At 40.6% G+C, this 17,193-nt stretch overlaps 1 pseudogene across 1 annotated transcript; it reads right to left on the bottom strand.

Moving 5' to 3' along the window:
• Positions 1-474: 474 nt before the first annotated feature.
• Positions 475-11,459, bottom strand: LOC309606424 (dnaJ homolog subfamily C member 14 pseudogene; annotated as a pseudogene). Its single transcript has one exon. The product of its transcript is annotated as a dnaJ homolog subfamily C member 14 pseudogene (transcript).
• Between the last annotated feature and the right edge of the window lie 5,734 nt (positions 11,460-17,193).

Raw genomic sequence — 17,193 nt, 5'->3', positions numbered from 1 at the left:
ATAGCCAGGACATGGAAGCAACCTAAGTGTCCATCAACAGATGAATGAATAAAGAAGATGTGACACATATATACAATGGAATGTTACTCAGCTATAAAAAGAAACGAAATTGAGTTATTTGTAGTGAGGTGGATGGACCTAGTGTCTGTCATACAGAATGAAGTCAGAAAGAGAAAAACAAACACCGTTTGCTAACACATATATATGGAATCTAAAAAAAAGAAAGGTCATGAAGAACCTAGTGGTGAGATGGGAATAAAGGCACAGATCTACTAGAGAATGGACTTGAGGATACGGGGAGGGGGAAGGGTAAGCTGGGACAAAGTGAGAGAGTGGCATGGACATATATACACTACCAAACGTAAAATAGATAGCTAGTGGGAAGTAGCCGCATAGCACAGGAAGGTCAGCTCGTTGCTTTGTGACCACCTAGAGGGGTGGGTTAGGGGGGGTTGGTGGGAGGGAGATGCAAGAGGAAGAGATATGGGGACATATGTATATGTATAACTGCTTCACTTTGTTATAACACAGAAACTAACACACCATTTTAAAGCAATTATACTCCAATAAAGATGTTAAAAAAAATAGTTAAAAAAAACCCCCAAAAAACAGCCTTATTGATATATAATTTACATACTATACAATTCATCCATTTACCATCAATGATTTTTGGTATATTACATTCTTATTTTTTTAATTAGTAATATATATATATAATATAAAGTTTGCCACTTCAACCATTTTAAAGTATACAATTCAGTGGCATTAATTACATTCACTTTTGTGTAGCCATTACAACTGCATATTTCCAAAATTTTTGCATCACGACAAACAAACCGTGTAGCCATTAAGGATTAACTTCCCATTCTGCCTTCCCACAACCCCTGGTAATCTCAATCCACTTTCTGTCTCTATGAATTCGACTATACTAAATTCCACATATAAGTGGAATCATACAATATTTTTCTTTTTGTGTCTGGCTTCTTTTACTTAGCATAATGTTGTCAAACTTCATCCATGTAGTAGTGTATATCAGAACACCATTCCTTTTCATGACCGAATAATATTTCTTTGTATGTATATACCACATTTTGTGTATGCATTCATCTATCGATGGGCACTTATGTTCTTTCTACCTTTTGTCAGTTGTTAGTATGCTGCAACGAACATTGCCTTACCAGTATCTGTTTGAGTCCTTGCTTTCGATCCCTTTGGGTATATACCTAGGAGTAGAATTCTATTTTTAGCTTTTTGAGAAATTGTCAAGCTGTTTTTGATGGTGGCTGCACCCTTTCACATTTGCCAGTGATGCACAAAAGTCCCAATTTTCCCACATCCTGTCCATTTGTTATTTTTTATTTGCTTTTTTAAAAAAATAATTATAGCCATCCTCGAGGGTGTGAGATGGTATCTCATTGGTTTTGATTTACATTTCTGTAATGACTAATGATGTTGAGCATCTTTTCATGTACTTTTTGGTCACTTGCATATCTTCTTTGGGGATGTGTCTATTGAAGTCCCTTGCCTATTTTTGAATGAGTTGCTGTTTTTTTGTTGTTGAGTTGTAGGAGTTCTTTTTCATTCTGATATATGTGAATATTTTCTGCCATTCTGCAAGCTATATTTTAACTCTTTGATCCATTTTGTGTTATTTTTTTGTATATGGTGTAAGGTAAGAGTTCACCTTCATTCTTTTGCATGTGGATATCCAGTTTTCCCAGCATCACTTGCTGAAAAGGTTGTCTTTTCCCCCATTGAATTGTCTTGACACCCTTGTTGAATATCAATAAGCCATATATGGTAGGGTTTACTTCTGAGTACTCTATTTTTCCCTTTTGTCTATACATCTATCCTTATGCCAGTACCACAGTGGTTTGATTATTGTAGCTTTGTAGTAAGTTCTGAAATCAGGAAGTATAAGGCCTCCAACTTTGTTCTTTTTTTGTAGCTAGTTTTGGCTGTTTGGTGTCCCTTGAGATTCTATATAAATTTTAGGATGAGTTTTTCTATTTCTGTAAAAAAAAATCATTGGAGTTTTGATAGGGATTGTATTGAATCTATTGATTGCTTTTGGTAGTGTTTTCACCTTAACAACACTAAGTGTTTCAATCCATTAACATAGGACGTCTTTCCATTTATTTGTGTCTTCTTTAATTTCTTTCAGTAATGTTTTATAGTTTTCAGTGTACAAGTCTTTCACCTTTTTGGTTAAATTTATTCCTAAGTATTTTATCCTTTTTGATGCTGTTGTAAATGGATTTTTAAAAGTTTCTTTTTTAGATGTTCATTGCAAGCATATAGAAATACAACTGATTTTATGTGTTGATTTTATATCCTGCAACTTTGATGAATTAGTTATTAGCTCTAACAATTTTTTTTTTGTTGATTCTTCAGGGTCTTTTACATATAAAATCTTATCATATGCAAAGAGATAATTTTACTACTTTCTTTCCAATTTGAATGCTTTTTATTTCTTTTTCTTACCTAATTGCCCCAGCTGAAACTTCCAGTACTGTGTTGAATAGAAGTGATGAAAGTGGGCATCCTTATTTTTCCTGATATCAGCAGAAAATCTTTCTGTCTTTCACTATTGAGTATGTTGTTACCTGTGGGTTTTTCATATGTAACCTTTATTATTTTGAGGAAGTTTCCTTCTGTTTCTAATTTATTAAGTGTTTTTATCATAAAAGGGTGTTGAATATTGTCAAATACTTTTTCTGCATCAACTGAGATGATCATGTCGTTTTTTTTCCCCCTTCATTCTATTAACGTGGTGTATTATATTTATTGATTTTTGTATCTTGAATCACCCTTGTAATTCCTGGAATACATGTCATTTGGTCAAGATGTATAATCCTTTTAATATACTATTGAATTTGCAATTATTTTGTTAAGGATTTTTGCTTCTATAATCATAAGAAATATTGACCTGCAGCTTTCTTTTGTTGTGGTGTCTTTGGTTTTTGTATCAAGGTAATGTTGACCTTATAGAATGAGAAAGGAAATGTTTCCTCCTCTTCAACTTTCTGGAAGAGTTAGAGAAGAATTGGTGTTATTTCTTCTTTAAACATTTGATACAGTTCACCAGTGAAGCCATCTGATCTGGGCTTTTCTTACGTGGGAGGTTTTTGATTACTGATTTGATCTCCTTACTAGTTACACTTCTATTTGGATCTTCTATTTCTTCTTAAATCAGTTTGGTAGATTATGTGTTTCTAGGAACTTGTCAATTTCACCTAAGTTACCTAATTTGTTAGTATACGACTGTTCATAGTATTCTTTTATAATCCTTTTTATTTCTGTAAAATCAGTAGTAATATCCCCACTTTCATTTCTGATTTTTAAACTTGAGTCATCTCTCTTTTTTTCTTTAGTCGATCTCGCTAAAGGTTTGTCATCTTATTGATCTTTTCAAAGAGCCGTCTTTCGGTTTTGTTGATTTTCTCTATTGCTTTTTTATTCTCTACTTTATTTATCTCCATTCTAACCTTTATTATTTCTTCCTTTCTGTCAGCTTTAGGTTTAGTTTGCTCTTCTTTTTCTAAGTCCTTAAGGTATGCAGTTAAGTTATCATTTGAGACCTTTCTTTTTTTTCAATATATGTGATTGCAGCTATAAGTTTCCCTCCTAACATTGCTTACACTGTATCTCATAAGTTTTGACATATTATGCTTTTGTTTTCATTTGTCTTATGGTATTTTCTAATTCTCCTGTGGTTTTGACCTATTGATTGTTTAAGTGTACTGTTTAATTTCCACAAATTTGTGAATTTTTCAGTTTTCTTTTGTTATTGATTTCTAGTTTCATTCCATGTAATCAGAAAATGTACTTTTCATTATTTCTTTTTAAAAAATATTTATGTATGTATGTATGTATGTATGTATGTATGTATTTATTTTTGACTGCATCGGGCCTTAGTTGTGGCATGCAGGATGTTTCATTGTGGTGCGCAGGCTTCTCTCTAGTTGTGGCATGCTGGCTCAGTAGTTGTGGCATGTGGGCTTAGTTGCCCCGTGGCATGTGGGATCTTAGTTCCCCAGTGAGGGATTGAACCCACGTCCACTGCACTGGAAGGCAGATTCTTAACCAGTGGACCACCAGAGAAGTCCCTGTATTATTTCAATCTTTTATAATTATTCAGACTTTTTTGTGGCCTAACATATGGTCTATCCCAAAGAATGTTCCATGTGCACTTGAAAAGAATATATTATTGGGTGGGGTATTGAAGTCGCCAACTTATCTATCTCTCTCTTCAATGCTGTCAACTTTTGTTTCATATATTCTGAGGCCCCTTTGTTGGGTGTGTATATATTTAAAATTGTTATATTTTCTTGCTGTATTGAACTTTTTATCAATATATCATGTTCTTTATTATCTCTTATAAATTTTTGAGTTCAAAATCCATTTTTCTGATAGTAATATAGCCACCCAAGCTCTCTTATGGGTACTGTTTGCATGGGATATATTTTTATCCTTTTACTTTACTTTTTATCCTTTTACTTTCAACCATTTGTGTCCTTATATCTAGAGTGTGTCTCTTCTAGAAGCATATAGATGGATCCTGGTTTTTTTCTTTTAATCTAATTTGCCAACTTCTGTCTTTCAATAGAAGAGTCTAATGCATTTATATTTAACATGATTACTTATAAAGAAGGATTTACTTCTGTCATTCAGCTATTTGTTTTCTGTGTGTCTTATATGTTTTGTGTTCATTTCCTCCATTAATGCCTTTTGTTTTGCATTTTATTTATCTTTTGTAGTATGCCTTTTCAATTCCCTTCATCTTGCCTTTTATGTATATTTTAAATTTATTTTCTTAGTGGTCATCTTGGAGATTACAATTACCACCTTAAATTTATACGAATCTTATTGAATAATACTTAGTAGTATATAAACATGTGTTCCTATACATCTCTGTCCCAACCTCTTTATATTATTATTGTCAAAGATTATGTCTTTATATATTGTATGCTTATTAACATAGCTATATAATTTTAATGAATTTTCCTTTTCATTTATGTAGAAAAAAGAAATTACAAACCAAAAGAAAACTACAATAATACTGGCTTTTATATTTACCTATGAAGTTACCTTTACTAGTGTTCTTTAACATATGTTTTATATCTTCAAGTTACTGTTTAGTGTCCTTTATTTGAGGCTGAAGAATTTTCTTTAGCATTTTTATTTATATTTTTATTTATTTATTTGGCTGCATTGGGTCTTTGTTGCTGCACGCAGGCTTTTCTCTAGCTGCAGCAAGTGGGGGCTACTCTTTGTTGTGGTGCACAGGCTTCTCATTACAGTGACTTCTCTTGTTGCAGAGTATGGACTCCAGGGCACATGGGCTTCAGTAGTTGTGGTGCACAGGTTTAGATGCTCCATGGCATGTGGGATCTTCCCAGGCCAGAGCTCAAACCGGTGTCCCCTGCATTGGCAGGCAGATTCTTAACCACTGTGCCACCAGGGAAGTCCCTCTTTAGCACTTTTTGTGGGGCAGGTGCACTGGTATTAAATTCCCTCAGCTTCTGTTTATCTTGGAATGTCTTAATTTCTCCTTCATTCTTTAAAGATAATTTTGCCAGATATAGAATTCTTAATTGACATTTTCTTTCAGGACTTCACATATATCATTCCACTGTCTTCTGGCCCTCATGATTTCTGGTGAGAAATCAGCTGTTAATCTTATCAAGGATCCCTTGTATGTGATGAGTCACTTATCTCCTGCTGCTTTCAGAATTCTCTTTCTGCCTCTAGGTTTTTATAATTTGGCTATAATGTGTCTCAGTGTGGATCTTTTCAAGTTTATACTGCTTGGAGTTCATTGAGATTCTTAGATGTGTGTATTCATATCTTTCATCAGATTTGGGAAGTTTTAGACCATTATTTCTTCAAATATTTTTTCTTCCTCTTTCTCTTTCTTCTTGTGAGATTCTTAAAATGCATGTATTGGTATGCTTGATGGGTCCCACAGGTCTCAGGCTCTGTTTGTTTTCCTTCATTCCTTTTTCTTCTGTTCCTCCAACTGGCTAATTTCAAATGTCTTATCTTCAAGTTGACTGATCATTTCTTCTGCTTGCTTAAATCTGCTGTCAGATCTCTTTAGTGAGTTTTTCTTTTCAGTTATTGTACTTTTCAGAGCCAGTTATTGTACTTTTCTGTTTTGTTTATTTTTATAATTTCTATCTTTTTATTGATAATCTCATTTTGTTCAAACACGATTTTCCTAATTTCCTTTAGTTCTTTGTCCATGGTTTCTTTTAACTCATTGAACATATTTAACACTGTTGGTTAACATCTTTGACAAACAATTCCAATGTCTAGGCTCCCTCAGGAATAGTTTATGTCATATTCTTTATTTCCTTTGAGTGGGTCATATTTTTCTGTTTCTTTGCATGTTTTGTAATTTTTTTGATTATTGGACATTCTGACTATTATGTTGTAGTAATTTGGAAGTCTAATTCTGTCACTCTTCAGTCATTACTTGTATTTTACTTGTTGAAGATGGGAGCCATCCCTTGTGACTCTTCCAAACTATTTTTGCAAAGTGTGTATTCCTTGTTGTGTGTGGCCAACCAGTTGTTTTCCATTGTCTCTGTTGTCAGTCAGTGACCTGGAAAATATTTCTTTAAATGTCTGGCTCACAGGATGGGGTGAGGAGATCCTGTCACTTAAAATTCCCTCTTAGTTGGGAAGCCATTTCAGCCTGTGGGGGCTAAAACATATTGTGCTGGTCCCTTAGTGATGAAAAGCAGCAAATCAGCAACTGAATCACTCAACTCCAGCCTTGGGAGGACAGGGCCTTATTGCCAACCCTGGCTCCAGCAAGTTGCACTGGAAACACATGCCACTGTCCCCACAGCTGCCTGCCCTGGAGATAGTAGCCACTAATGCAAGAAAGCTGAAACTGACTGAAATTTACCTGTCCCTTCAGCAAGCTTTTCCTTAGATGTTATGAGTGTCCTACTAGACTCAGAGTTCCAAAATAGTTGCTTAAGACAGCTCCTGCTAGCTCAAGTGTTTTGATGGAGATATGGATTCCTGGGTCTTCCGACTTTGCCATCTTTCCTAATGTCACTCTGGCAGAGGGCCTTCTAATATTCAAATATTTAAATATTTGCCTACTTTTCCCATCCAAGGCGAAGCACAGAACTGTCAAGTTTCTCTTCAGATGGGAACATTGTGTATCACCACTTCCTATCTGGAATGAGAGTCAGAGGCAAGTTCTAAGATAGTGAGATTTTCTTTCCTTAGCACCTAACACAGTGCTGGTAGAAGTAGAGCAGCAAAAAAAAAAAAAAAAAAAAAAGTCTGCTCTACCTTTGTCTAGTGCTTAACCTTTCCAAAGCACATTCATATCTACTCCTCAATTTATCAGGTGTTGTTAACCTTATTTTACAGATAAGAAAACTAAGGCCCAGAGGTATCAATTGACTTTCTCAAGGTTGCAAAGCAAGTACGTGTTGGAGTCAGGACCCACACCTCAGATCTCTAACTCCAGTTTTGCTACTACTGGCCTATCATTTATTTGGCACAATACTATATTCTCAGCATTGTACTAAATTAGCTTCCTTAATACTTATACTACCCTATAAGGTAATTTTTAGGAAATGCTCTATGGAACAACACCTGTGAGGAAGCAAGGAGAGCAGGAATTAGGCGGGGGGAGAATATGAACTTGATACACGTGAAATAGTTGGCTCAGGCAATCTCATGGTAAGCACTGAATCTGGGGTGTCCTTTAGAGTTGTTCTGAAAAGGGGTAGGGGAATAACCGTTGTACCTCTACACTGACCAGTCATTGATTGCAGGCTGCCCCTAAAGGAGGAATGTTACCTTGGGCAAGGCAGGCTCATGTGGCCTAGGGAATTTCCCAGAGAGGAACATAGATGTGAGCCATCAGCAGCTAATACTCCTAGCAGCTGGGGGAATATGTACCTCATTCCTAAAGGGGGAACTCAGTGGTGCACCATAATCTCCTTTATAATCCACACTGTTCACTGCTTGGATCCACTTGCTTCATGTAGTAAATTCCTTGGGAAACTTAGAAGGCAAATGAGATGACCATTTGTGCTCTCAAGGTCACAAATGATACTCATCATCTCCCTCCTCTACTCCTTCTAAATTTTCCTCATCTTCAGCTAGCATCTCTGCTGGTCTAGATGGGGTGACTCAGCTCCTTATCCCTTAGGGATGAGCCCTTGATCACACATGATCATCTCAGGATACACTTGTCTGTCTACTGTCATAATTGGGTAGGGAAATACCAGAAGATTTCCTAATTGGTCATTTGGACGTCAAAGTAATTTACCCTGCTCCCATCATGAATAGTAGCCATACCTCCTCCTAATGATCAGGGTTAATTACCCTTTACAGGATGGGACTCCTTGTCTTGCCTGCTTGTCTCTTGGTAAAAAGAACCTGAAGTAACTGGGTGGAAGCATAGATTAATGTTTAATGGGACTTTTGCTGTGCCCCTGGTAGAAATATCTCCCCCTTGGGAAAAAAGTCTTTAGATCCACAGAGGCTATATTTGGGCATAAAGGGAGCATTAATTCCCCAAAGTGAATCACTGAGAGTGATGGTGAGTAGAGTCAATTTTTCTTCCACTCTTTGGTTTCTAGACCGATGTAATCTATGCATTGAAAATACAGAACCATTAGGTCAGTGAGTAGGTTGTATATTATGTCCATGGGACCCCATCCTCACAAGGTATTATCTCTAAGTTGGAGCCTCAGCTGTGCTTTCAAAAGGCCATTTCATCACCTTTTCAGGACAAACTTTTTGGTGGGCAGTATATGATGGATCCCATGGTTCTATGTTCACCACCATACCTCCTTCCCTGTAAAGCAGGTCTCATAGTCGAAGATGATGTTGTGTGAGATCTTGTGTTAAGCCAAACCCTGTGTAAGCCCTTGAACAATGGTGTTAGCTGAAGCCCTGCAGGCAAGAATGGTAAACCAATAACTGGAACTTGGCCAAATCCAGTTAAGATTAATCCTGTCTCTTTCAGGATGCAAGATATCCAATGTGTTTATCTTCTCAGGGGATGTCCTGTTTCAGGGACTTAGCATTGGTCTCTTTGGTTGGTAGGTTGAATGTTTCACAGTGGCAGTAGCTAGGTAAAACTTCATGAGTAGGAGGGAGTCCATGTTATTGGACCCATTCATAGCCTCCTTCCTTGCCACTATGGCTACCCTGCTCATGTACCCTTTGTGCCAATACTGGAACACATGATGACAGAGGCTGATGTTAACTGATTGAGTCACTTTGTCTACCAGGTTTTTTATGCCTCTTTTGTGATAGAAACTCTTGGGTGGGTATTAGGATGCAATACAAAGATCTTCACACTTCGTGCCCATTGCCATTTTTCCATCCACACAACTGTTTCCCAGACCTTCTTCTCTCCTATTTTCTAATCTTTCTCCCTCTAGGTCCCAGTCAAACCAGCCAAGCCACTCACCACTGCTCATGAGTCTGTACATATTCTTATTCTATTTCTCATTGAAAGTATGATCAGATGCACTTCCTAAAGCTCTGTGCGTTGGGAAGATGTCCTCTCACTGCTGCCCTTCAGAACCGCCCCTGAATGGGGCTGTAGAGCAGTAGCAGTCCATTAACAACTTGCACTCACAGACTGAACCAACCCACGTGGGCACCACGCTCAGCCTTTTTTCTCTTCCGTAAGTGAGTCATAAAGGACCACACCTGCAGCTATTGGTATGAACTGAGGGAAAGTGTCCCAAGCAACAGTGGTGGACAACATAAAAGTTTGAGCCACTTAGCTCATGCATAACATAAAGCTCATGCAGCTTATTTGTGTTCTCTGGTCCTAGCTGCACCGGATCCCGGGTGTACCACTTCTATCTTATGATCTATTGCTGCTGGGCTTGCCCAAACTTATGACTTAGCAGGTCTGACAGACCCAGCTCAAACAAATGTTTGTGACTACATGGTCATTCGTGCTCCATGGTTAGGTACCTTATCTCTACTGGGGCCCAGGAGCATGACAAGAGTTGATTTTCAAATGGCTGGAATCGTTCAAGGGGGATTGGGGACCCAAGATTTTTTTTTTTAAAGAGGGGGGGAAGTGTCATCAGCTGTAGAAGCAAAAGACAAGACAAAGGCATACAGACCCCAGGGAAACACCCAGTTCCCACACTACTATGGGAGATACTGTCCAGCCCAGGTCCAGGCCCTAGGTTCTTTCTTCTAGCCACCCCCTATTTCTTTGGTATTGTCAGGAGACAAGATTCAGTTCCTGGGTGCTGGTGGAGGAGGGAGAGTAGTTCCAGGGCTTCCTATAAGTACTGAATGAACAATCTGAGCTTAAAATTTTCCCTTTTTCAAATATTTAACAATAAACAAATCAAACTCCATCCTGCGCTGTACACAGCCCTTTTGACTCCCTGACATTGATTTGTGGAAAGAGAGGGAGTGTCGATGTTGGAAGGGCCTCCTCACTTTCTTCCCCCACTTCGGTTTGGCTTCTCCTTTGGGTACTGTGCTGTTGGGCTTGGAGGCTGCAGTGGCCCCAGGGCCCTGCTGAGGAGCTGCAAAGAAGTTCCCGTTGGACACTTGGCCTGGGAGTACTTGGAAGATCTGGCTCAAGAAATCCTGAAGGTCAGCAGGAGGGGCATCTGGGGTAGCTCTCTGCCGCTTACTGGTGCCTGGCATCCGTGAACCAAATGAGACGTGATAGGGGACTCTGTGGGTATCTGGGGAGATTCCCACATGCTGGCATCCAGCCCACTCTATGATGTCATACACCTTTCTATCCATCAGAGCAAAGTAGGTGATCTTGAGGTCCAACATGCTTGACTCTGCCCAAAATTCTCCTTGCTCAGCAGGATGCAGCCTATGACACTCAGCACAGTATCTGGCACTCTTAGGTTCCCAGTCCATTTCAAACCTCCTATGCTTTCCCTGGCATCGGCTGCACATCATAGTGTTCATTGCTTCTTTGAGGTCATCCTGCAGCTTGGACAGAAACTCATTCACTGACCGGCTCAGCTCATTCTCTGCCATTCGATTCATCTCATATTCCTTCCGTCTTTCAGGGTTGCTGACAATGTCCCAAGCTGCCCGCAAAACCTTGAAGGCCTCCTCAGCCCGGGGATGATTATTTTTGTCAGGGTGAACCATCACTGCCAGCTGCCTATAGGCCTTCTTCAGTTCAACATCCGATGCTGTGCTCCAACCCCTAACACATGAAAAGGGTTTAGCTCATCCTCAGGAACCCCAGCCATGGTCAACAGTTGAGCCACTTCCTCTTCAGGCTGGCAGTAGCAACCACTAGCTACAGGTGCATTCCCCTGCCTATTGGTCCTCTGCTTGACCCAAGGCCAACTCCAGCCAACCCCACTGAACTATTCTTACCAGCTGCTGCCACGGCCTGCTCTCTCTCAGCAGAATCAGGCACCGCTGCCAGGTGGGAGAAGCCAGCCAAGAGAAGAGCCAGGTGGCTTTACCCCTCCGGCCTAACCGGTCACTCAGTGCTACCAGAAACCTCCAGCCCAACTGTAGACAGCCCAACAAAAGGGCCAGAGCCGGGAGCAGCAAAGCACCCAGTAGCCTAAGAAAACGGGTGAACAACCCTACCCCATAGCAAAACCCTTGGCTCAGAAACTGGAACATCACCTGGGCCCTGCCCCCCAGCCGCCCTGCCCAGACTCCCACCCAGACACAAAAAAGGTCCAGATCACTGCCTTTCAGCTGCCCGCGTGCATGGATGAGATGGCCATAAGTTTCCACGTACTCCCCCACTAATACCAGCAGTTCGATCAGCCACCAGAAACCTGCCTGTCCAAGCTGACACAGTTCCTCTGTCCCCCACAATTCCAGTCCTCTGAGCTGATCTGCCTGACTCCGTTTCCAACCCAGCCGATGTAGACCAGGGGATCTGGGATCTCTGCGTCCACCCTCCCAAGTATCCTTGGCTGGAACGCGGTGCCGTTGTCTCCGGGGTGCAGGTTTCTTTCCACTGGGCACACGTGAAAAATCACTGGGAAACTTAAGAGGTTCCTCCTCATCATATTCCTCTTCTAACTCTTCATCTTCCCCCAAAGCGAAGAGCTGTGGTAACTCCTCCCTGGCAGAGGGCCAGGAGGAGCTACGAGAGCAGCTCCCCCGGCTCCGCCTCCTGTTCACTCTCTGCTCGGGACCCAAGGTTTTTAAGTGCATTGACTCAGATGTCCTATCTCATGTTTAAGGGTCCCATTCTTCCCAAGTGGTACCCTGACTTTGTTGTGGCAATCCTGCCGAGGTTGAAAGTTTAATCTCCTCTGGAGCTTTGTTCTTCTTGGAATTAAGTTCTGGAGCTGATCTTCAGTCCTTTCTGCCCTTTGGCTGCAGCAGGGCAATCCCCGGAGAAGGATGCGTCTTTGAGCCATTAGCAGCCAACACACCAGGGAGCTAGAGGAATGAATGCCTTGGTTCTGCAGGGGGATCTTGAAGGTGAACAAGGGCTTCCGCTGCAAGCCCTATGAATAAGTACTGAAAAAAATGCCTATTTTACAACAGAGGAAACTGAATCTCCAAAGCTGCAAAGTAACTTGCTCAAGGCTACACAGATAGCAAATAGTGCCCCATTATTTGAAACTGGTTTGTTCTGAATATTGAACCAAGAATCTTAACCAATATGTTATATTCCATGAGTGTGTTTGCCAAATATCTCAGCTTCAAAAACCTGCTTAGTTACTTGGACAACCCTCAGTTAACTTTTGGGTTACTTTCTGTGATAGGCAGAATAACAGCCCTTCCAAATATGCCCATGTTCTTATCCTTAGAACCTGTGTATATGTCACTAACATGACAAAAGGGACTTTGCAGATGTGATTAAGTTAAAGACTTTGAGATGGGGGAGATTTTCCTGTATTATTTGGATGGGTCCAAACTGAATCACATGGGTCCTTAAAGCAGAGAACCTTTCCAGGCTGTGGTCAGAGGGAGATGTGACTACAGAAGGGTCAGAGATCCAGTGTTGCTGACTTTGGAGATGGTGGAAGGAGTCTATGAACCAAGGAATGTGGATGGTCTCTAGAAGCTGGAAAAAACAATGAAATGGATTCTCCCCTTGAGCCTCCAGAAAGAAATGCAGCCTTGCTGACACCTTGATTTTAGCTCAGTGAGACCCATGTCAGACTTCTGGCCTACAGAACTGTAAGATAATAAATTAGTGTTATTTTAAGCTACTAAGTTTGTGGCACTTTGTTTGTGGCAGCAGTAGAAAATGAATACACCTTCCTTTGAAATTATTCCTGCTTCCCTCCATTTGTGTAGCTATAAGAGTTGCACAGTCTCAACTGAAAAAAAAATTTTTTAATAAAATTATTTATTTATTTTTTGGCTGTGTTGGGTCTTCTTTGCTGCACGTGGGCTTTCTCTAGTTGCGCGAGTGGAGCCTACTCTTCATTGAGGTGCGCGGGCTTCTCATTGCAGTGGCCTCTCTTGTTGTGGAACACAGGCTTCAGTAGCTGCAGCACGCGGGCTCAGTAGCTGTGGCGCACGGGCTTAGTTGCTCCACAGCATGTGGGATCTTCCCAGACCAGGGCTCGAACCCATGTCCCCTGCATTGGCAGGCGGATTCTTAACCACTGCGCCACCAGGGAAGTCCGAAAAAAATTTTTTTTATGGTGGTGATGGTTGTACACCTTGGGAATATACTAAAAACCACTGAATTGTGCACCTTAAAATGGTGAATTTTGTAGTTTGTGAATTATGTCTCATTTTTTAAAGAAAATACATGTGCTTCTTAACAGGGTTATCATTAAGAGGCAGAGAGAAAGGGTACACAAAACCTTTATAAAACTACAACGTGCCATTTTTAATGAGGATCAGATATATTAGTTGGGAGTTTCATTGTTGTTGTTTGTTTGTTTATGTTTTAGTGGAAAGTAACAGAAACCTAACCTGAGACTTTACTGATTCACATAACCAAATCACAGGATGCCATAGGCCTGGAATTAGAGATTCCGAGGGGGTCACATTCTCTCCACCTCTCATCTTGGCTTTTCTTTTTTTTTAATTTAATTAACTAATTAATCAATTTTATTGAGGTATAGTTGATCTACAATATTATATAAGTTTCAGATGTACAGCATAGTGATTCACAATTTTTAAACACTATACTCCATTTATAGTTATTATAAAATATTGGCTATATTCCCTGTGCTGTACAATATATCCTTGCAGTTTATTTATTTTATACATAGTAGTTTGCACCTCTTAATCTCCTACCCCAATCTCGTCCCTCCCCACTTCCCTCTCCCCACTGATAACCACTAGTTTCTTCTCTATATATGTGAGTCTGTTTCTTTTTGTTATATTTGCTAGTTGTTTTATTTTTTAGATTCCTCATATAAGTGATAACATACAGTATTTGTCTTCATCTATCTGACTTATTTCAGTAAGCATAATACCCTCCAGGTCCAACCATGTTGTTGCAAATGGCAAAATTTCATTTTTTAAAATGGTTGATTAGTATTCCATTGTGTATATACATACCGCATCTTCTTTATCCATTCCTCTATTGATAGACACTTAGGTTGCTTCCATATCTTGGCAATTGTAAGTAATGCTGCTATGAACATTGAAGTGCATGTATCTTTTCAAATTAGTTTTCATTTTCTTCAGATATATACCCAGGATTAGAATTGCTGGATCATATGGTAGTTCTATTTTTATTTTCTTGAGGAACTTCCATACTATTTTCCACAGTGGCTGCATTGAGTTACATTCCCACCAACAGTGTGTGAGGGTTCCCTTTTCTCCACGTCCTCACTGATATTTATTATTTGTGTTCTATTTGATGATAGTCATCCTGACAAGTGTGAGGTGATATCTCATTGTGGTTTTGATTTCATGCCTCTGATGATTAGTGATGTTGAGCATTTTTTCATGTGCCTGTTGGCCATCTGTATGTCTTCCTTGGAAAAATGTCTATTCAGGTCTTCTGCCCATTTTTAATCAGGTTGTTTTTTTGATATTGAGTTGTATGAGCTACTTATATATTTTGGATATTAACCTAGAAGTAGAATCAGATGTATACCTTGAATCTGGCTCTCTTTGTCCTATGAGAGTCCCTTGAGTTGTAGGGAGAATAGATATCCATTTTCTGGGACAACTCAGGGTGTAATAGGACCTTCTGTTGTGGGATTTGGCAAAAACTGGGTCTCTGAGTCAAAGTTCTCTACACAGACAGGTACAGAGGGACAAACACTCCTTCCTCAGCTGCATAATTGGAAGTGAGGGAGATTTGGGAGGACCAACAACATGGTCCTGATAATCTCAGTGGCAGGGAAGGGCAGTGATTCCATTTAAATAAAATTACCTTATGCAAAGGGATATTCTAGACTGGGCACCACATTCAACGTAAGGCCCTAGGAGTTTTTAGGGGAAGGAATGATTTTTGCCTTGGTTTGTGGCTCGTTCTAGTAGCTTTTTCTGGTGCAGTGATTTGAGGCACAGTGGCTGAAATGGGAGAGGGTGTCAGCTAAAAAGAATTGTGACATTAGCAATCCCCTAGGTGGGTAGCCCTGACTGAAGCTTGGGCAACATCAGTGGTACCTCAGCATCACTCCCAGGTGGCTTTACAGAGCAAAACCAGTTTCCAACAGTGCCACCTCATGGCAGTAAGAACAATGACAGTGGCCGGGCTAGTAGACTCTGCTCTTGGTCTGGACTTGACTACCTCCTTTGGGGCCTGGAGTAAGTCCCTGGGGGGGAGCTGTGTGGAAAGAAAGGCCTCAAGAGGAAGCTGGCTGAAACTCTGTGCCCGTTGGCATTCCTGATATGAAATGAATCCCTTGCTTTATCCTCTCTAATCTTCTACTGGCTGTGAATTTTCTGCTGGGATCTTCAGAGCCCATCCAATTGAGGAGGAGGTGAATTGAGAAGGAATCAGAAGGAAGGAACAGCAAAGGCAAAGGTCTGGAAGCATGGTGCTTTTAGGGAATGATGAGGTGAGTGTGGCTGAGGGGGAAAAAGGGCCGTGGAAGATGGAGATGGAAGTAAGAGTAGGGGTATAACTTGTGATGGGCCTTGCATGCCATCACAAGAAAGAAGACCTTTTCCAAAACCCATGATGGTTTTGAAGCAAAACATTGACTTCGTCTAGGTCTGACCTACAACCATGGCAGCAGCAAGTCTGGACAGATCAGATTTGAAAGATGTTTGTAAGGTAGAGTCAGCAGTTTGTGAGGCAGAACAGGAAGAGAAAGGATCTGTCAGACTTCAGAGAGGTCTCCATTCACCCCCTCAGGGACCAAAGTGTCAGTTTACCCCCCAGGGTCCCCCACTAGGCTCATTAAGAAGTCTGAGTGGGACCCCGTGCAGAGCCTATGTTTCTTTAAAAATACCAAGCACAGATAGGAAGCATCCATTCTGAGGTGGGGAAGGGGGAGGACAAAGGCTTCCTGAGCTCCCAGAATAAGAACTGACTTAGGGCTTCTACCCTGACTCTCAAAATATGGGCTAAGGAAGGGTCTTTGGAACGGGGGGGTAAGCCATCTGTTCTACCCTGGAATCTGGGGGATCTGAATCTATCCTCATCACTACACCCCAACTTTCTGCACTGTGTTTTGATCAACACCCTGACCACGACTTCCTCATCTGGGCCCAGACATTAGTATCCCTTGTAGATCATCAGGTGGGTCTCTCTGACTTATATAAGTTGCCCCTACCCTAGGCATTGCATTTTTTCTACCTCCCCAGCTCAGTTTCTTCAAGACTGACTGATTGACCTCCACTCTCTCCTTTCCTACATCCTCCTTCCTTGGCAACACATGCATGCCCTCCTACCAGTTCTGGAAAATCCTGGCCAGAAAGAGATGACACAAATGTGAAACAATACACATGCCAGTCCCTTTTGCAACGGCTGCTGAGAGCCCAAGCTGGGACCAGCGACCCAGATTTAGTCTCAGTTGTACATCCGGCTCACCCTGGGAGCTCTCTGTGTTTCCGCATCCTTATCTGTGAAATGAATCTTATGTTGCCCTACCTTTCACAGAGCAATCGGGAGAATCAAGCAAGGGAATATTTCTGAAAGTGACATATTTCTGTAAGCTCTTGTTATTTCCACTTCCTTGTGTTCCAGGTATGGATTCTTTTAAATTACAAGAGTCTAAAAGTCCATTTGTCTCTAAAGTAAGTCCCTTTTTCTGTAACAAAAAATACTTAAAGTCCTTTACCTAACCT

The sequence above is a fragment of the Balaenoptera borealis genome, assembly GCF_965194805.1.
Source record: "Balaenoptera borealis genome assembly, chromosome: 1".
NCBI classification, from domain to species: domain Eukaryota; kingdom Metazoa; phylum Chordata; class Mammalia; order Artiodactyla; family Balaenopteridae; genus Balaenoptera; species Balaenoptera borealis.
Note: the sequence above shows the minus strand (reverse complement) of the source record. Positions and strands in the feature narration are given on the sequence as shown.